Genomic DNA, 22450 nt, shown 5'->3' on the forward strand with positions numbered 1-22450 from the left:
AAATGGTGAAAATACCCCTCTCACGAATTATATTCTTAATCTGTCTTCTATGTGTGTGACCCAAAGGCTCCTCATTGTATCGATAGTGAATAGTATTAGATTGACAATCAATCAATCATCCCACTCGACACAGACCAAGACTGACCTCTAGCTAGGCATCATGGCCACCCAATAGATTCGAATTCAATGAAACTGCTACCTATCAACGGTATGGTTGCCATGCAATTCAATCCTTTCATCATCTATTATCTCATCAAGGCCAAAGCACAAAAGTAGTGTCAACCTTAGATATCCTTGATATCTCGGTATTCAGTTATTAGACCAATGGCTGAAATATATTGGATTGAGCTACAACTCAATCTCACTGTGGCCACAGATTTAATGTCGTTGCCATCTACCAAATTACTCAGTGAGATAATTTCTTCCATACCCAGGAGTGATGAATCCTCTGTCAATCCACCATAGTCTCAATACACTTCTCGATATAGCCAATCACTATCATTTTGATAATTCTGAGTAAAACTATGTTGGGCTAGTGTCAAACTACACCAATTAGTGCACAAGGCGCTTCGATGATATCAAGTCTAAGGATCACATGCACTACCATCCATTAGAGGATTTATTCCAAAAAAAATTGGGGTTACTGGTGTGCTGTCGCAGGCAACCAAAATTAAAATCTATACTCCAAAAAAAAGAATACATGTAGTAGTGCAAGGAAGGATCGTTCCACGGAGAGTGTCTAGCCTAGTTTTATGCTACGTGAACAAGGATGGGGGGGATTTGAGTATAACGAAAACAATTTTAGGAAAAACAACTAAGGGACAATACAGATTAAATTATCGAAATCAATCAAAAGAACAAACCTTGGTCTAAGTCAACATCCACCATCGGAATCTTACAATTGATCATCGATGCAAGTATATATCAATTCATACTTTGAATATTCACTGTTGGAATTATTTTCCTATCTCTCCTTAGTTGCAGTTAATTAGGAAACAAGAGATCCAATTAATCTTACTCCTAAACAACCTAAGACAAGCGCTAAAGGTTTAATCTAGTAGCAGCCTTAAGAATTAGAGAGATCGATGTAGTTGAACAACACAAACACAAGCGGTTGTATTTAATTTAGTCGAGCACTCTTCTTAAGATTTAATAAGTCCTGACACAGCAAATTCTTAAATCTTAGTTACTCACAAATTAGAGGGATCAAACAATTACGGATTTGATATCTAATTTAGCGATAGATTGCAACAAATAATGAACTAGTAGGCCTCCTAGTAATTAAATGAGACAATCATGAAAATAGGCATAGAAGAACATCCAATACTCAAAGCATATATTGAACACTAAAAACAGATTAGATCTCACAGTTTTATTGATTCCAAGGCCTCCGTTTCCTTCGACCAAGTTATGAAAATTTAGCTGCTCATGGCCATCATGAAAACTCAAAGGAGAAGTTGAAGAAGAGGGGAAGGAGGCGTGTGTAGTATATCCCCGTCTGATCTCTCTCCCCCTCTTAAAATATCCAATTCAAGTCTTTGAATTCTACTCAATCTCCTAAAAATATTCTAAGTTTTATCCTAAAATAACATTTATCCAAATCTGATTAATTAAAAATAAAATAAAATCCTAATATAACTAGGAAAGTGGTGTTTCCAGCTGTAACTTTCGTGCACCAGATCTTCAAAACTTCCAATAATAAACTGTATATTTTAGTTGCATGATAAGGCCGAATGTTCTGGAACGTCAGTAGTGCAGGTGTGTCAACTTCAAGCCCGATTCCAACCTTGATACAGCGAGTATCTCTCCAAACTCAAAACATTAAAGTTGTAGATCTCTTTTTTAGGGTTCCATATCATTTTGAATCATCTCAATCTGAGCTTGGATGAGAGAGTTATACCCAGATTACGAAGTGATGTCGAAACTGTCCGAAATCACCTAATTAGTTTCGTTTTGCATTTAACGCCTCCATTTGCATCCTAAATCAAAATAAAATAATAATGAGTACATTTAGGCGCCAAATAAGTATAAAAGACTAGACATTAAGGGGGAAAAATATGACATTTTGCATTCTCATCAGTTATCGTCCATGTGGAATTCTCTAGTGGGTTCGTCCGATGAATTCGCCTATGGCAAGCACCCATGTGTTGCACAAGGTTGTCAGCAAACAACCTTGACAAGTGAGATCAGTCACTACCTTACAATAGGGTCATCCAACACTATGATAGCCTTACCATATTATCGATGTCCTTGGTCAGAATAATACTGGGGCTACGAGACATTTCCAGAATGGCTACCATATGTGATCATAGGGTTCTCACTATCAAGATATGAAACACTCGATACGCTCTTCACGGTTCTACCATCCTAAGACACATATCATTTTCTTATACGAATATAATCAGATCACATGATATAGATAAATGCCTCTATTGATGATAAAACATGATTACAGAGAGTCGTACAAAATAGGATTGGCTCTTGGGCACCTACTCTAACAGTTTGGTCGTTCAAGTTGTTCGATAAAGTGTTAGTCATATCGAACTCAAGAAGTTTGAGTGCATATACCCCACAATCAACACTACAGTATGAGGAAGACATTACTATTAGAGTCAAATTATAGAACAATTGCAGTATGTAAGTTTTATACACAATTTACCTCGAGTCGTTAGTCGGAACAAAAACGCGCTTGTGTGACCACATTCCCATAAGTAGTTCATCACCCAATTGCTCAAACATCCCGCTGTCTTGCAAAAGCCGTAGGAACAACTTCCACAGTCGCTACATTGTCGCGTCCAGCTCTCTCTCCCTATAAATACTCCAATTGCAATCAAGGATCTACACCAAGCCCTCTTTGAGTAGCCAAACGATAGTTATCCAATGCATTTGCTTGATGTTCACGACGCATTATACCCTTTTCACCTTTGCCCAACTGTTGCCATATTTGGGCCTTTCCCCCCTGACATACTGCATTATCTTGTTGTCAAACCAATAATCTGCAAGGACACCGTTAAAATCCTCTGTAGCCATTCTTTTCCCCTTGGCTCCCTTTGTTGCAACTCCCTCATTCACCTTTTTCATTAACGTCTCGTATATGTTTACTAGGCTCTAGCTAAAAGACACGTCGATGATGGCACATTGCTGATCAAAAATATCAGCATTAGTACTTTATTGCATCCTCATAAGTGTCAACACTTTGTCAATTTTGCTGCATCAAATCAAAACAAGATGATAAGTGTCTTGGCAAACACAAGCGATCTATTTAGAAAAAACAAATCGCTTAGGCAATCAAAAAATACCTCACGGGAAATAAGGAAACATAAGCAAAAATAAGGAAAAATACGAGAAAATAACTCACTGAGTTGTCAAGCCAATAGCCCATTCTCAACATCTAATCAAACCACTTTCGAGGATAATCCCCAGTCTTGCAACTGACACAAATGTCACTTACTTTGTCATTGTAATAAGAATAAAATGATTTTTTTTTTCTGTTCCTCATCTATTGGCCTAAACAAATCAACCTTTAGTTCCTTAAATTTAACTTCCCCACTTCCTCTAGCTTCCTCCTTATCATCCTTTTTAGATTATCCACTTCCATCGATTTCCTCTTTATCTTTCTTAGTTCTCCTCTTCTTGTCATACCTTATTTCCGTGAATAGAGATTTCAAATGTTTGCTCTTTCAGTTCTCTCTTTTCTACGGTTGTACTTCAACCATTTCCAAAACCACATCAAGTTTCTCCTCCAGTCTGTAACACCTCCTCTTTACTACTATTCTTATAATACATACTATGTAAATTATAGATATACATAGCGTATGAAAGATAGTGGGCTCAAATTTTTCTTTACTCATAAAAACATAATTCTTTACAAATACAAAATACTATGTATTAAAAACTTTCACTTAATACAAAACATCATAGCTGGTGGACAGTGGTGCCAATACTCTCCGCTCCTCGACATCTATCTAACCGCTACTCCTATTTCCTGCAAAACAGGGAAGAACAATAGGGTGAGCACAACAAGGCTCAATAAGTAAATCCTCTACTACCTGTCCCCGCAACTCACTTTTTGGTTCCTCCTTAGTCTATCGTTCTTCTATTTTCTAATTCTCACTGTTTTTCTCTTTCTTTCTAATACTTTTATTCTCCTTTAACTCTGTTCTGCTCTTTTTATTCTTTCTTTCTTTCTGTTCTTATTCTCTTTTCTCCTTCTCTTATTCTTACTCACTATGAAGGAAAATCATGGTTCTCTCTTATTCTCATCATATTCACCATGAAGGAAAATCATGGTTCTCTCTCTTATTCTCGTCATATTCACCATGAAGGAAAATCATGGTTCTCTCTTATTCTCATCATACTCTCTCTTTCTATCTCATTCTTTCTCAAGCTTTCTCATTCTTTAATTCTCTCTATTATCACATAATTCATTTCTACTAACTCACTCTTTGAATGTCACAGCCCCATCTTACCGGAGGCACGGCCGGGACTTCTCCCACTCTACGTGACTTCTACTGATTCTCTTTCTGTTTCTCTTTCTCATAACTCTTTTCTGTTAACTTTCTGTTGTAGTCACGGCCTCATCTTACCGGAGGCACGGCTGGGTACTCATCCCACTCTTCGTAACCCTACTCATTATCTCTCTTTATTCTTTCTCATGTTTGCTCATTCTTCCTCACTTGCATGTCATGGCCTCATCTTACCGGAGGCACGGCTGGGTGGAGATCACAAAGCACTAACCCACTCTTCGTGATTTCTACTCATTCTCTACCAATCGGACTCGGTCATGCATGGATTCAGAACCCTTGGCCACGTGAGTGTATTCTCTCTCTCTCTCTGAATGTCACGACCCCATCTTACCGGAGGCACGGCTGGGGATCACAAAGCACCCACTCTCGTGACTTTACTCATCACTCACGGGTTCCCCATCGCACAACCTACTCTATTCTCTTCTTTTGCTCTTATAGTAGTTTATTCACAAAGATCTCTACTCTTGCTCAAGCTAATACTCATCTCTTTCTCAAGCTAGTACCCATAGTATAGCTTAACTCTTAGAGTAGTCTATTCACAAAGTTCTCTACTCGTTCTCAAGCTACTTCTCAAAGAGTAGTCTATTCACAAAGATCTCTACTCTTGCTCAAGCTAATACTCATCTCTTTCTCAAGCTAGTACCCATAGTATAGCTTAACTCTTGCTTAACTCTTAGAGTAGTCTATTCACAAAGTTCTCTACTCGTTCTCAAGCTACTTCTCAAATGCACAACTAATGCATCTGGATGGTTTATGCTCATTAATGCACTTATGAAATGCCAATACGCAATGTAGCAAGAATTAAGGTTCACTATTCATACTCATACTTCTCTTAGGCATTTCATCAAACAACTCATGTGCATACAAAAACTCTTCTCTGACTACAACTCTACTTCTCTTTTTAACCATCCAAAATGGGAGGAAACTCCCTTCTATGGACATGGTTCCTATCATAGAAGAACACTCCCAAAATATCTACTTAATCTCCTCCAACTTCATCTCAAACTCATCACACATCAACACTTCCCATAAAGGAAATATCCAACATGTTATACTCTTCTCAACTCAATTTCTCAACAATTAGACATGCATCTCAACTCAATTTCTCAACAAGCATCATATATACATGCATAAATAAATCTCTACTCAAGAATTTCTTAAACTTTAGCTTGAGTTGGATTTACTTACCTCATACTTGAGCAGTCTTCACTAAAACTCTCTACTCTTGTTGGACCTTAGCTTTCCCTTATTTCCTAAGCATAAACTTAGTAAGAACTTAACCCTTACATAAATAAAACTCGTATCTAGAGTAGGGATTCTTACCTCTTCTTGCTTAGGATCAATTCTTTGTCAAATTCCAACTCAAAACTCTCAAAAATCCCTTAGAAGATTGAGTGAGGAATTGAGAGAAAATGAGGGATGAAGAGGCGGTGGAAATGGGTGAAATGAAGGGGTTTAGAGAACTCAACCCTTATTAGCTCATATAATATACACTCTTTCCCATTTTGCCCTTACTCTTTGTTGAAAATTCCACCTTTATCCTTTAATTCTTTACAAACTCACCCCCATTTTACACTATTCTCTATGAAATTTCCTTGCATTTTACTCTTTTCCTGCTAATTAGGGGTAAAATGGTCATTGTGCCCCAAAGGAAGAATTCTCTAGAAACTTAATAAACATTTTTGTCTGGCCCTTCGCCGCGGCGAAGGATTCTCTGTCGCCTCGGCGAAGAATTACAAAAGCGACATTGTTAATTCAGAGCCGACATCACCGCGGCGAAGCTTCTTCCTTGCCCCGGCGAAGGCTGCAACTCCAAAATCCGCCAAGTCTTGATTAATTCCAGGGTAAACACTCAACCAAACCCAAAACATAAACTCAACCAAGGGCCAACCAAACAACATGAACAATATACAAACTCATTTAGCAGCAATTCAGTAACCCTTTAGGCCATACCATAAACAATGGCTACGTATCTCAAGTGGGGCGTTACACAGTCTTTGTATCCTCTCTTCCATTTTATCAACCTTCTCACATACAGTGTTGCTAAAAATTTCAAACTTGCGGTGTAGGCCGTTTATGTGGTCAACCAACTCAGACTGTGGATGCCTTGGCAAATTGGTACTTGGTGTACCAGTTTGCCAATTGGGAGGAGGCGTACGAACCTAAGCATCCATGTCTTTGTCCTCATCTGTCCCACCTACTGTTGCTTCAGCCTCAAACACATGCTTCAAAAGCAGCCTTGCAACTGCAATCAACTACGTGACTCCTTCTAGGTCTCCGTGTTAGGCGATCCATCCTCTCATCAGAAACCTAGTCCAATGGTACGAACGATGTAAAATAATCCATAAGTAATTCACCCCTAGTAGGAGTGACGAACAGATGGACCACTCCCTGCAATAAAAAAAAAAAAATCAATCAAATTTACAAAATCATTTAATTTATTAATCAACATATCTCTTACGTGATACTTAAAACCAAGTACACATTCAAAAGAAAAATCCTTTAATCTTACCCAAGCCACTTTAATTTTTTCGTAGTTGATGTGTTGTAACTACAACATACATAAATAGTAAGTGCACTAGTCGCACAAAGTAATAAAGTGATGAGTGAGTATCATTCCCACAAGGATTGGTTGTTAAGCACTAAATTTCCTAACTATTTTCAAGTTGGAGGAACCGAATGTGTTTGGATTAGTGGGAGAGATTAAATCTAAAACTAAAACAAAACTTACTAAGTATTAAAGACTAATTAATGAAAGCAAGAATTTAAACACAAGAATAATATCAATTTAACAAACGGTTAGGGTTTTGACTTCATTCGGACTTTATGGATGAATTCTACGAACTATGTTAATTCCACACTCACATGCGCAGATTGTAAATCGAATTCGCTAAGTTGTCAAACATACCTTCTCAGCCTATGAATTCCTACTTTTCCTTATTAAACTTCCACACCCAACAAATTGAAGAATAATAGATCCAAGTTCATTAAGCTAATGGAATCCTAGATTGATTTCATTGATTTTCAAATCTATCTCTAGCATTCAATACTACAATGGTGATTACCCAAGAAGCTCAACATGATTCATTTCTCAATCTCATCATATTCATCAAATAAATTCCATCAAAAACAGATTAACCACACAATCTATGCAATAGAATATGGAAATAAAAATAATCAATTCATTAACCCATAGAAATCCAAACTTAATCAAAACCCTAACCCAAAATGGGTTAGTTCATAACTAAATCAAAATACACAGCAAGAAAAACAGTAAACGTAGCATTCAACATATTGACTTAAAGAGAAAAGAAAAGATATCTCCCCTAGTTGAAGAATCCACGAGGTTTAATCTCCAATCTTCTCACTTGCTTAACAAAAATGTCAAATCTATTCTAAGGAAAAATGAAAACCAAGCGAACTTCGACACCCTTCTCAAAATGGTAAAGTTTTCCTTTTATAGTTCGTCCAAAAACCTACAACTTTCCTAAAATAAAACTGTGTGTTTTGAAGAAAACAAAAATTCACAGACTTCGCTGCGGCGAAGAAAGACTTTCACTGCGGCAACGAGGTAAGTTAGAATCTTGTGTTTCACTTCCTTTGCCGCGGCGAAGAACAAAACTTCGCCGCGATGAACCTTCATGAAGAATTTTGAAATTACATAATTGCCCTCCGCTTGCTTCTTTGCTTGAATCTTCGATCTCCGGTGCTTTCTCATTGGAACAAGCTTCATAGTGCTTCAATCTACTTCAGAACTCCTCCAAATTGCGAAATCCGCTCACTTCTGGGTCCAGAAACTCCAATTCGCTCATTATTTGCTCAAAATGTCCATTTTGGCCTGAAACACAAAATATAAAGAATTAAGTAGCAATTCAGGCAAAAATGAACTAAAAAGTATCTAAAATCTGGCCAAAAAGCCTAATAAAAACAGTATAATTCTCGGATTATCAATACCCTCAAACTAAAGACATGCTCATCCTCGAGCATCAGGTACAAAACACAAAGAAAGAAAAACAACATACGTCCAAAAACAACGCAAAACAGTAAGACTGAAAATAAAATAAAATAAAAACATTAGGCTCAACTCAACACAATGAACTGCCTAGAATTTAAACAATTCTCATAGATCGTTGAAAAAATTATTACTAGAAAAATGTTCAACACTCCAAGAAGTTATAAGTTGCATCGACTATCTTCTCTATTGGTCCCTCGAGTAGGTGATCCCCACTTCAATCCACATTCCGACTTCAAAGTGTATCAAATGACGGCAGACTCCATAAGCCTAAGTATCGAACTACTCTCCACTAATGAGGATTAGACATCACTAAAGATCAGAAGGTCTTTACAGGCTTGTAACGTTAGGCTCGGTTAGTGGGCTTCAAAGAAACGGATAGGATTAACAAAGCAAGAGAACTCATTTTTCTTTAAGCAAACATCAAGACTCAAATTAACTTCCACTTTCTTCTTCAACCACCACTACAAAGTCGACCAATTTATAACCCTCAGCATTTGCACTTCTCATTTTTTTCAACTGCATTGCAATTCTCAAATTCTGTTTTTTTTTTTTTTTTTTTGGACATAATAATCTTTTTATTGAGGTTAATTACCCTTTTTATTCTTCTTGCCCTTCTCACAACCCCAAAACTAATCTTTTAGTTCATTCACACAACTCTCTAAGCTCTTTGTGTTTGCATTAGGTTTAGAATTCTCTTAAAGGTTGCGGACATGTTTAGGGTGAAAGGTTTGGGCATTATTGGTTGCACAAGAACACAAAAAGGTACAACGATGATTTCATAAGGTTCAAATGGGTAACTAGGGATAGAATTCATGGTCGGCTAGAAAGGCTCAAACCTTCCAAAAAATTGCCTAAATAACTTCCTCAATAATGTCTATTCCTAGAATTTCGCCTCAAGCATTTCTAACTAGGTTCTAGAGTCTATCAACATTATCAAGACTTTACCTAACCACATAAAATGAATCTAAGCATGCCGAAATAATGAAAATGGTGGTTGAACCACTCAACAAACCTCAAGCAAAATTCAGTCAATCAACATAAACTTGAAGCAATGCTTAACATTTTTGAGCAATAAAAACCCAACAATCCTATTCTCATCATAGACTTATGTGATTCATCATTGGCATACACAACAAAACATGACAACAACTAAACAAAAATAAAAAAATTGTTCAAATTTTTCCCTACCCCCAAACTAAAGATGACATTGTCCCCAATGTCACATTATGCAAAAATTAGGAATAGAAAAACAAAATCTACAAAAGTACGAGATAGTTACCTGATTAATCTGTGACGTTGAAGTTTCACTCAACAGCATGCACACCCAGTCCTTGGCTTTCTCCTCACCATAATCTGTAAAAATAATTGAAATACTCTGGTGTCCACTATGTTAGAAAAGTTCACTAACTAATATGAAAATATTACAATCCTAATCTCGCCTTTACAACTACTAGGAAATTTAAAACCAACTCTAAACCATCCAAAAAAAAAAAATCAGTTCAATGTTCGAAATGAAGTACAAAAACAACTAAAACAAAGAAAATAAAATACAAAAACAGGTGTTCAAGTTCATTCTTCGGCCTCCTCCTCTCCCTCAGTATTGTCCTCTTCTGAGTCGAAGCCCATCCATTCTTCTGAATCCTAGTTAGCCCATTGAAATTCTAAAGTATCAACGTTGAGCTTGGTGAAGCAATTGTGCTGCATGTCATACACCATCTAGGTCTGCTCTGCCAGCCATTCCTGACATTTTGCCAACTGTTTCATTTGATCCAGCATTTGCTGCATCATCTCCTTAATAGTGGCTGTGGAACTGGATGATGTGGCAGTGCCTTGTGTGGTTCTCTATTGTTTTGTCCCGGTGTTGGGCTGCTCACTAGGTTGACGCTCAAGTAGCTTCCGATAGTAGGCTGTGTTGAGAGCTAGGGCAGCATGGATAAGTGGTTCATCTTTAGTCTTCTCAACCCCTGCTCGAATGCACAGTTCTGTAATGAGATGTGGGAATGGAAAACTGCCTCGCCCTAGTTAGGCTGCATTCTTAATACTAGTCAGGATAATGTTTCCCACATCTATTATCTTTCCTATGGCAATGGAATGGAGTAACAATCCTTCTCATAAGTCATTGTGCTATAATGCGTTTTCGGCATCATCCTCGCACTCACAAAGTATTGCCACAACCTAGCCATCGGTGTAAGATTAGTTCCCTTGATACTCTTCTTTCCTTTCTTTGAAATCTCCCAAGTGGTATCCGGTTTTGTTATGACCGGAAGTATCACATTATCCTCAAACTGTGTATTCCTGAATTCCTCATGCTCGTCATGGGTAATTTGAGGCAAATCAAAGAAATCATTGATCATCTTTGCATCAAATGGCACATCAATGCCCCTCACAAACACATGACCAGAATCACAATCAGGGAGGTTGGCGTAAAACTCTCTTACTATTGGCTCTATGGCCACATTTACAAGTTCATCCATAAATGCATTCCACTTTCGCCCTGCACTCCACTCTTCAGCATAAATAGTGGTCAACCCCTGCTCGGCAATAAATCTTTTATCTTTCTTTTGGATTGCCCCTTCATATCGTTTTCGAGCCTTCTCATTAACAAATTGGTCATCTACCTTCTTCCCTTTTCCTTTACCCTTGGAAAGTACTTTGAGCGGCATTTTCCCCAAACTACTATTCTAACTCAACAATTCAACTCTAAGCACCCTATGAATAACCGCAATCAATCATGCAAAACCACGGCACTTCCAAAAATCGCATCTAGACCCCTAAAATTACTCTTCTTCCAAAATCAACCAAATACTCCAAAATTCAAAACCCAAACTCCTCAACACCACAACAATCAAGATCTACACTTCAATCCCAATAAGTATTTACTACCAATTTCATCGATTGTGGCTTAGATGGCAAGATCCCCAAATTTTGAAAACAAAGGGTTTCCAAAATTTCTTCAATTTTTCGCAAAAATCGTTGTTAAATGAGTTGTTTTGGTGTTTGGGAGGGTTAAAAAATGAGGAAAAGTGATGGGAATGTGCTGAAAAAAACTCTGGATTGAAGTAGGAAAGATTTTGCTCTCGAATATGTTTTGAACTTTTGCGTTAAAAATGAAAGTTGCGTGGGTATTTATAAAAAGCAGACTTCACCACGGCGAAGTTCTTATTTCTACAAATAAAAATTTTTCAACCCAGTTGACGCCGCGGCAAAGACAAATTCTTCGCCGTGGTGAAAAAATCCAATGCATACAGCACCTCGGCGAAGAAACTACTTCGCTACGGCGAACTTCCCTTAGCCAATTTCGCCCAACTTTCTTCGCCGAGGCGAAAACAAATGCTTCATCGCAACGAAAAATTCCAGAGCCTTCAGTGCCTCGGCAAAGTCTGGGACTTTTCGAATTCCACTTCTTGCACAATGTAGTTTGCCGCGGCGAAAACTGGAAAAATTCCATTTTTCGCCTTGATTCGATAATTCACCTGAAACACCTAAAAACACACAAATTATGCTTCATCTAAAAATCATAAGAAAACTAAACAACTTCAAAACAATAAATAAACAACAACAAATGGAAACACTTGAGTTGCCTCCCAAAGAGCGCTTGTTTATAGTCGAAAGCTCGACTTTCTCAAGTCTTCATGTCGGAATGTCGAGCCAGAGCGGGATTCACGTGCAACTCATCACTCCGTCGATGTATGGCTTCAACCTCTGTCCATTGACCTTAAATGTGCCTTTTTCTTCATGTGACACCTCCACACTCCGAATAGGTAAACTCTTGCAACTATGAAGGGTCCGGACTATCTAGACTTAAGTTTTCCAGGGAAAAGCCTAAGTCTAGAATCAAACAACAACACTTGCTGACCCACTTCAAAGTTCTTCTTCTTGATATGATTGTTATGCCACTTCTTGGTCTTTTCCTTGTACATCCTAGCATTCTCATAAGCTTCATGACGAAACTCATCAAGTTCATTCAAAGTCAGCATTCTTTCTTCCCCAGTAGCTCGTAAATCCATGTTGAGCTGCTTGACTGCCCAGTAGGCCTTATGTTCGAGTTCTACCGGCAAATGACATGCCTTCCCATAGACCACCCTAAATGGAGACATACCAATCAGAGTCTTAAATGCAGTGCGGTAGGCCCATAATGCATCATCCAACTTCTGTGACCAATCCTTCCTCGATGCATTGACTGTCTTCTCTAAGATTCCCTTTAGTTCTTTGTTTGACAATTCCACTTGTCAACTAGCCTGTGGATGGTAGGGTGTCGCAACTCTATGTTTCACCCCATATTTCCCCAACAATACATCCAATTGCCTGTTGCAAAAATGCGATCCTCCATTACCCGTGGTACTCCAAACCTTGAGAAAATGTTCTTTCTCACCAAATTAACCACCACCCCGGCATCATTGGATGGCAATGCAACTGCTTCCCAACATTTTGATACATAGTCCACCTCTACCAAAATGTACATGTTCCCGTAAGAATTTGGGAAAGGACCATGAAGTCAATTCCCCATACATCGAACAGCTTAACAACTAGGATATTGTTTAGTGGCATCTCATCTCGCTTTGAAGTATTCCCACTTCGTTGACATTGGTCGCATTCCTGAACCATCTGGAAAGAATCCTTGAAAAGGGTTGGCCAGTAAAACCTAGATTGAAGAACCTTGGCTGTTGTCCTAGCTCCTCCAAAATGGCCACCCACTTCCCTTTCGTGACAATGCCGTAGGATACTCTCAATTTCCTCTTCCGGAACACACCTACATATCATCTGATCAGCATAGTGTCTATAAAGAAATGGTTTTTCCCAGAAGTAGTACTTCAAATCTGAGAAAAACTTCCTCTTTTGTTGGAAGGTCATGCCGATGGGGAGCACTCTCGACGACAACTAGTTTGTAAAATCTGCATACCACGGTGCTTCCTCCACTCTCATCAATTTCTCATCCGGGAAAGTTTCTCTGATTTGGGCTTCTTCTTCATTTCCCTGAATTGGTCATTCAATCCTTGACAAATGGTCTGCCACCACATTTTCCAACCCTTTCTTATCTCGTATCTCCAACTCAAACTCTTGTAGCAATAGGATCCATCTTATCAACCGAGGTTTCACTTCTTGCTTTGCCAATAGGTGCTTGAGTATTGAATGGTCCGTGTAGACTATCACCTCGACACCTAGCAAATATGAACGAAATTTATCAAAAGCAAAAACCACAGCCAACAGTTCTTTTTCAGTGGTGGTGTAATTCAATTGCGCATCAGTGAGTGACTGAATTACATGCAACCCTTTGTTTTTCCTCTGTCCTAACACTACTCCTAGTGCAAAATCACTAGCATCACACATCAATTCAAATGGTAGTCCCCAATCGGGAACTGCAATAATAGGTGCAGACACTAATAATTTTTTTAGAGTTTGAAAGGCATGCATGCATTCATCATTAAAATCAAAAGGAAAATCTTTAACCAATAAATTGCAAAGGGGTTTAGAGATCTTAGAAAAATCCTTAATAAACTGTCTATAAAACCTCGCATGCCCCAAGAAACTTCAAACTACTTTAACATTTGAGGGTGGTGGCAGCTTCTCAATCACGTTCGTCTTTGCTCGATCCACTTCTATTCCATCCTTTGAAATTCTTTGACTAAGTACTATTCCTTCCTGGACCATGAAGTGGCACTTCCCCCAGTTGAGCACCAAGTTCGTCCCCTGACATCCCTGCAAAACAAAAGAGAGATTAGATAAGGAATTACCAAAGGACGAACAAAAAACAGAGAAGTCATCCATGAAGACTTCTATAAACCTCTCCACCATATCTCCAAAGATCGACATCATGCATCTCTGAAATGTGGCTGGTGCATTACACAACCCAAAGGGCATCCTTTGGTAAGCAAAGGTGCCATAGGGACAAGTGAAGGTCATCTTCTCTTGATCCTCAGAAGCGATGGCAATCTGATTATATCTTGAATAACCATCTAGGAAACAGTACTAAGCATGCCCTGCCAATCTCTCTAACATCTGATCGATGAAAAGACACGGAAAATGATCTTTCCTTGTCGCTTCATTTAATTTTCGGTAGTCAATGCACACTCTTCAGCCCGTGACCGTCCTAGTTAGTATCAATTCATTGCTATCATTCGTTATCACTGTGATACCTCCCTTCTTCGAAACCACTTGCACCGGACTCTCCCATGGACTATCAGAAATGGGATAAATTATTCCCGCATCTAGAAGTTTCACCACCTCCTTTCTCACCACTTCCTTCATCGAAGGATTCAATCTTCGTTGTGGTTGAACTCTAAGCTTGATATCATCCTCCATGAGTGTCTTATGCATGCAAAAAGATGGAGAGATGCCTCTAATATCCGAAATAGTCCATCCAATTGCTGATCTGTGTTCCCTCAACACCCGAATTAACCACTCTTTTTCCAATTTGTTCAACCTTGAACTGATGATTACTAGGAAGGTTTCCGCTTCACTAAGATACACATATTTGAGGTGAGAAGGCAAAGGCTTCAATTCAAGCTTCGGAGGTTCTTCCTTTCTTTCCTTTTCCTTCTCTTTTTCAAAATCAAATTCCTCAAATTCTAGATCTTAGCTCTCATCAATTGGCTAAAGTGCTTCCAATAGTTTAGCACATTCGTTCCTTGTCGACTTATCTACCTTTATTGTTCTTGATTGGGCTATACACGTTTCTAGAGGTAGTTGTGGAGTGTTCGCTTCAACGACCTCCGCTACTAGTTTATCCACCACATCAACACTAAAGCACAAATCCGACTCGGATGGGAACTTCATAGCCTCAAACACATTGAACGTTACTGTTTCATCTTGAACCCTCAATAATAACTTTCCTTCTTGCACATCAATGAGTGCTCTTCCTGTGGCTAGAAATGGTCGGCCCAAGGTAAGAGGTATTTCCTTATCCTCTTCCATGTCCAAAACAACAAAATCCGCCGGAAAAATCACTTTGTCCACTTTCACCAACACATCTCCACTATACCCCTCGGATGTTTTATGGACCTATCTGCAAGTTGTAACGACAAGGTCGTTGGCTTCACTTCACTAATTCCAAATCTCTTGTAAACAAAAAAAGGCATTAAATTGATGCTAGCACGTAAATCACATAAAACTCGATCAAAGGTAATGTCTCCTATAATGCAAGGAATAGTAAAACTCCCTGGATCTTTGAGTTTCGGGGGTAGCTGTAACGCCCCACTTGAGGTACATAGCTAACGTTTCTTCTTTTGCTCTTATTTGAGTTGGTTTATTAGTATTATTGTTTGGTTGACCTTTGATTGACTGGTGTGTTGAATACTTGCCCTGAAATTGGTTGAAATAGAAGAAGTTCAGTGTTCCATGCTTCGCCGGGGCGAAGAAGAATCTTCGCCACGGCGAAGAGGTGTTTTCTTCTTCGCCCCAGCGAAGAGGTGTTGAAGCCACGGGAAGCTGCTGGATAGTTTCGCCGTGACGACAGAAGTTTCCTCGCCGCGGCGACGTGCCAACCAAAATGTTTGTTAAGTTTTAGATATTTTCTTCCCTAAGGGCAATTTGACCATTCTACCCCTAATTAGCAGGAAAAGTAGGGAGTAAAATGTAAGGAATTTTCATGGAGAATATGTTTTTATGGGGGTGTGTTTGTAATGAATCAAAGGATATAGATGGAATTCCTAAGGAAGAGTGAGGGCAAAATGGGAATGCTTGTGTATAAATTTCATTAAAAGGAATTAAGTCATTGCAAACCCTTTATTCCTTTTCTCCATCGCCACTCTCCTCTCTTACTTCCTCTCAATTTCTCTTTCTTTTGTTCAAGGAGTTTTAAAGGGCTTTTGGAGTGATTTGGGGTAGAAAATCAATCCAAGGCATCCTAAGGTAAGGATTCTTGCTTTGGTTGTGAAGCTTTGTGAGTTTTTGAGTATATTGAATATTGAGGGTTTTTCTTCATTTGTGTAAAGAATAGAGAAAAAGTCAAGCAAAACCAAGAGAAAGAAAGAGCTAGTGAAATCTCTCCATAACAAGGTAAGTAAATCCCAACCCAAGTTGAGATTTGAGAATTTTCTTGATTAGGGTTTTTTATAGCAATTATGTATGTATGTTATATGCCATGTTATTGAGTCTTAAATGGAGATTGTTAGTGCTTTGTGATTGTTCTTGCATTTCAAGTATAAGAAGTGAGATGTGGGTTGGGAAGGTAGTTTGAGATGGTATTGAAGGATATTGAGAAATCCTTTTGGAAGTGTCTTTCTTTGGCAGGAATTATGGTTGTGTGAGGGAGTTTCTCCCCATTTTGGGGTTAGAGAAAGACATAGAATTATTGTTATAGTAGAGTTTTATTATGCACTTGAGTTGTTTGATGAAATGCCTAATAGAGGTTTGAGTATGAGTAGTGAACCTTAATTCTTGAAACATTGCATGTTGGCATTTCATAAGTGCATTAATGGAGATGAACCATCCATAGGCATTAATTGTGCATTGAGAAATGACCTAAGAAAGAGTAGGAAACTTTGTGTATGCACTTGCTCTATGAGTAGAGAACTTTGTGGATGCAACTACTCTAAGGGTAGAGAGAATGAGAAGTGCTAGAGTAGAGTGAATGAGAAGAGTATTAGAAATGGGTTGATGCTTTGTGATCATCACCCGACAGTTATTAGAAACGGGTGGATGCTTTGTGATCATCACCCGGTTAGTTATTAGAAAGGGGTTGATGCTTTGTGAACATCACCCGATATTTATTAGGAATGGGTTGATGCTTTGTGATCATCACCCGACAGTGATTAGGAACGGATTAATGCTTTGTGATCGTCACCCCAAAGTCATGAGGAACGGGTAGGTACTTTGTGGTCTCTACCCGATAGTTACGAAAACCAAGTAGGGGCTTCGTGATCCCCACTCGGTAGTCACTAAGAAAGGGTGGGTGCTGTGTGAACTCCACCCGACAGTCATGAAGAGTGAGATGGTGCTGTGTGATCACCACTCGGCTGTACCTCCGATAAGATGAGGCCATGATGTCTAGTAGAAACAGAATCAGAAGTAGTGTAAGGAAAGAATTAAGAGAAATACATACGGGGATAAACAGATAGAGGGTTTACTTACTGAGCATTATTTTGTGCTCACCCCGTTATTTTCCTTTGTGGATGCAAGATCTAGGTGATGATGCAGTCGGAGGGGCATCAGCAAGAGAGGAGCAATAGCTACACTGTTTCCCCTGTTTTTGTCTTTAAAAATGGCTTTTTATAAATGATGAACTATGTGTAAAAAAGACTTATTACTTATAATAAAAAGAAAAGTTTTGGGCCCATTTTCTATTGTTATTATGCATGCATTGTACTAGTTTACAGCAGTTGTTACAGTAGCTTCTTCTGGAGAATGGCGCTGCACTGCTTCATGAGCATCACTGTTTCCTCATCCTCTAACTTCCTTTTGTTTGATAAAATCTCCTTGAGAAATTTCACGTAACTCGTCATCTGTTGCAATGCATCTGCAAAAGGAATGTTAATATGCAATTTTCTAAATATTTCCATGAATTTGGAAAACTGCTTATCTAATTCTTTTTCTCTAGTCTCTGAGGAAATGGCATAGGAGGAGTGTGATGTGCCAATTCTGGTGGTATCTCGGGAAATCACAATTTCTCTTTCCTTTGTCTTTGTCTCACTTCCCGTTTTTGTTCTTCTTCCCTTGAACTAGATGGTTTCTCTTCAGCAACTATCTCTTCATCAACTTCCTCATCAGAGCCTTCCTTTTCCTTTCCCTTTGGTGGACTTTCTTCTTCCCTTGATTTATCCACCTCATCCAACACTGTCCCACTTCTTAAAGTTATCGCATTTGCTTGCTCACGTGGGTTAGTCAATGTGTTGCTTGGTAGTGATCCCTATGGTCTCTCATTTAAATTATCAGCCAATTGACCCACTTGTACCTCCAATTTCCGAATGGACGCCCCTTGATTTCTAAAATTCGTTCTCGTCTCATTCATAAAACTTATGGTCTCTTGCATAAACTATCCAAACATGTTCTCTAATTTTGTCACTCTTTGCTCTCCTGATTGATTGTTCACCCATGTTTGGTTGTTTGGCAATGCTCTTTGGTTCCATTGACTGTTCTGCTGATTATGTTGATTTTGATTGCCCTAAGATAGGTTCGAATGATTCCTCCAACCAGGATTATATGTGTTAGAGTACAGATTGTTCGGTTGCCTTTGATTTCCAGCCAAGTAGTTAACCTACTCTGATAATGATGATGCTGAAGCAAACGTGTTCCCCACTTGACATTCGTTGCTCACGTGATTACCTGCACAAAATTCACAAGTTAGTTGAGGTGCTTGAATGGAATTTACCTGCATACTTCCCAACTGTTTCTGAAGTGCTGTTAGTTGGGCTGAAATGGATGTATATGCATCAACTTCATGAAGACCCATAGATTTCTTTGGTTGCACCCTTTCATTAGGCCTTTGATAATTGTTGCTTGCCAAAACTTCAAGCTTCTTCCGGAGTCTTATTTTGCAGTGCTCTTCCCGATGCTGCATCCACCATAATTTGCACATTCACCATCAATCTGTTATAAAATATTTGGACTTGCATCCAAACTGGCAACCCATGATGTGGACACCTCCTCAGTAATTTTTTATATCTCTCCCAAGCCTCATATAATGATTCCAACTCTTCTTGTAGAAACGATGTGATATCATTTCTTAGCTTTGCCGACTTTGCTGGAGGAAAGAATTTGGTCAGGAACTTCTGTGCTAAATCATTCCATGTTGTAATCGTTCCTGATGGTAATGCCATTAACCATCCCTATGCCTTATCCTTCAATGAAAACGGGAATAGTCTCAATATGATGGCGTCATTTGACACTCCGTTTGACTTGAAAGTATCACAAATCTCCAAAAAATTAGCAATGTGTAGATTTGGATCTTTCTTCAAATCTCCCCTGAAATGTACCAACTACTGGATCATCTGGATGATTGCCGGCTTTATCTCAAAGTTGTTGGCTTGTACCGCTAGTCTAGTAATGATCGACCCACTACCTTCAACTGTGGGAACTGAAAACTCCCTTAGTATTCTATTTTCTGCCATCTCAACAACTATAACTTCTGGTTCCATTATTGCCTCTCTTTCTCTTCTTTCTCTGTTAAGTCTTCTAGTGGTTCTTCCAATCTCAGGATCAACAAGAACCACTGGCTGACGTCTTGCTCTTCGCATAAACTACACAAAAACAGAGTAAAAGTGAGATCACAAACCAACCGAAAAGAACAACAAAAAATTAAACAAACAACAATTAAAGCAAAAATAAACTTCAATCTAGCCAACACAAGAAAACTCAATGTTAACACAAAACTCAATCCCCGGCAAAGGCCCCAAAAACTTGATGTGTTGTAACTACAACATGCATAAATAGCAAGTGCACTAGTCACACAAAGTAATAAAGTGATGAGTGAGTATCGTTCCCACGAGGATTGGTTGTTAAGCACTAAATTTCCCAACTGTTTTCAAGTTGGAAGAACCAAATGTGTTTGGATTAATGGGAGAGATTAAATCTAAAACTAAAACAAAACTTACTAAGTATTAAAGACTAATTAATGAAAGCAAGAATTTAAACGCAAGAATAATATCAATTTAACAAACGGTTAGGGTTTTAACTTCATTCAGACTCTATGGATGAATTCTACAGACTATGTTAATTCCACACTCACATGCACAGATTATAAATCGAATTCGCTAAGTTATCAAACATGCCTTCTCAGGCTATGAATTCCTACTTTTCCTTATTAAACTTCCAAACCCAACAAATTGAAGAATAATATATCCAAGTTCATTAAGCTAATGGAATCCTAGATTGATTTCATTGATTCTCAAATCTATCTCTAGCATTCAATACTACAATGGTGATTACCCAAGAAGCTCAACATGATTCATTTCTCAATCTCATCATATGCATCAAATAAATTCCATCAAAAATAGAATAACCACACAATCTATGCAATAGAATATGGAAATAGCAATAATCAATTCATTAACCCATAGAAATCCAAACTTAATCAAAACCCTAACCCAAAATGGGTTAGTTCATAACTAAATCAAAATACACAGCAAGAAAAATAGTAAACGTAGCATTCAACACATTGAATTAAAGAGAAAAGAAAAGATATCTCCCCTAGTTGAAGAATCCATGAGGTTTAATCTCCAATCTTCTCACTTGCTTACCAAAAATGTCAAATCTATTCTAAGGAAAAATGAAAACCAGGCGAACTCCGACACCCTTCTCAAAATGGTAAAGTTTTCCTTTTATAGTTCGTCCAAAAACCTACAACTTTCCTAAAATAAAATTGTGCGTTTTGAAGAAAACAAAAATCCGCAGACTTCGCTGCGGCGAAGAAAGACTTTCGCCACAGCGACGAGGTAAGTTAGAATCTCGTGTTTCACTTCCTTCGCCGCGGTGAAGAACAGAACTTTGTTGCAACGAACCTTCATGAAGAATTCTAAAATTACAAAATTGCCCTCCGCGTGCTTCTTTGCTTGAATCTTTGATCTCCGATGCTCTCTCATTGGAACAAGCTTCATAGTGCTTCAATCTGCTTCAGAACTCCTCCAAATTCTGAAATCTGCTCACTTCTAGGTCTAGAAACTCCAATTCGCTCATTACTTGCTCAAAATTTCCATTTTGGTGGCCTGAAACACAAAATGTAAAGAATTAAGTAGCATTTCAGGCAAAAATGAACTAAGAAGTATCTAAAATCTGGCCAAAAAAGCCTAATAAAAATAGTATAATTCTCGGATTATCAGTAGTCCCAATGGACACTCTTCTTGACATATTGGGGTGTTTTATCGTCATATCTTTTCCTCACATGGAATCAATGGTTAACTGGAATGATAACCTTCCCCACATATAAGAATTAAAGAACTCCTCGTTACTTGCAAAGCACACCTAGTTAAGATTAAAGACTTTTGTTGAGTCACAAGCCATAAGGATGGAATGCACAAACCATATCAAGCAAATTCTGAACTTCTCTGAAGAGGTATAATTATTGCCTTCCGCATCTAACCTCTCCTCTAAATCAAGCGTCGAAGTAGACTGCTGCCCCCCCCCCCCCCCCCCCCCCCCCCCCCCCCCCCCCCAAAAAAAAAAAAACCTTTCTAACAAAAGTTTCGGCTGCCTTGCTCTTCTTTACCCTCTCTTCCACTTTTGCTTTTGGAAATGGCCCATAATATAGGCCTATCATCAAGTAAAATCCATCATCCCAAAATGCACCAGCTTCCCATCCACCACAAACCACATTTCATTTCTCTTTTTGCATCTAACAAAGTACATCGAAAGATAATGTGCAGCTTGCCCCAAAAGCCCCTATTCCAATTTTCGCCTAACTCCACAAAATGATCAAAACAGCTACTTTTGAATTGGTCATACCTCTCCTTTGCCCACCTAGAATCTCCTTAATTCTGATAAACACTTGCTAACTTGACCTTATGGTAACCCTTCCAGGGAAGTATGGTATAGCATCCATAACAACCTCAAGCCCATATTAAAATTTATGCTCCTACTGCAGAATCGATATAAACTAAATATCAATACAAAAAGAAACCAAAACAAGCAATAGGCTGCCAATGTAGGGAATATGGGCTTTAAGGGCATCAAGAGAGTGGGTGTTTTTGTCTTCGAGAGGACTGGGGAAGCCAAGGCAGGCCCTACGAAGGCTGTTGTGGCAGGTTGGATGGCGTTAGAGTTGGCAGAAGAGTGCATAATAGGGGGCTAGGGGCTTGCAGCACAGTTGCGCATAACCAACCCTACAATATGTAGGCAAGCCCCTAAAACCCCCCACCCTTTCTTCCGCTATCTTTAGCCAACTCCAACCATCCAACCTACCATAAACAATCTCCCTAGGGCCTCCATTGGCTTCCCTGGTCCTTTGGAAGCCAAAAACACCCACTCCCCCAATGCCTTC

The 22450-nt window shown here is 38.8% G+C and overlaps 1 non-coding gene across 1 annotated transcript; it reads left to right on the forward strand.

The window, feature by feature from the left end:
- The first annotated feature begins 19101 nt into the window (after positions 1-19101).
- Positions 19102-19208, forward strand: LOC116130709. The gene has a single exon (XR_004128111.1). It is a non-coding gene; the product is annotated as a small nucleolar RNA R71 (small nucleolar RNA).
- The last annotated feature ends 3242 nt before the right edge of the window (positions 19209-22450 follow it).

This window comes from Pistacia vera, unplaced genomic scaffold (genome assembly GCF_008641045.1).
Source record: "Pistacia vera cultivar Batoury unplaced genomic scaffold, PisVer_v2 Contig223, whole genome shotgun sequence".
Lineage (NCBI taxonomy): Eukaryota > Viridiplantae > Streptophyta > Magnoliopsida > Sapindales > Anacardiaceae > Pistacia > Pistacia vera.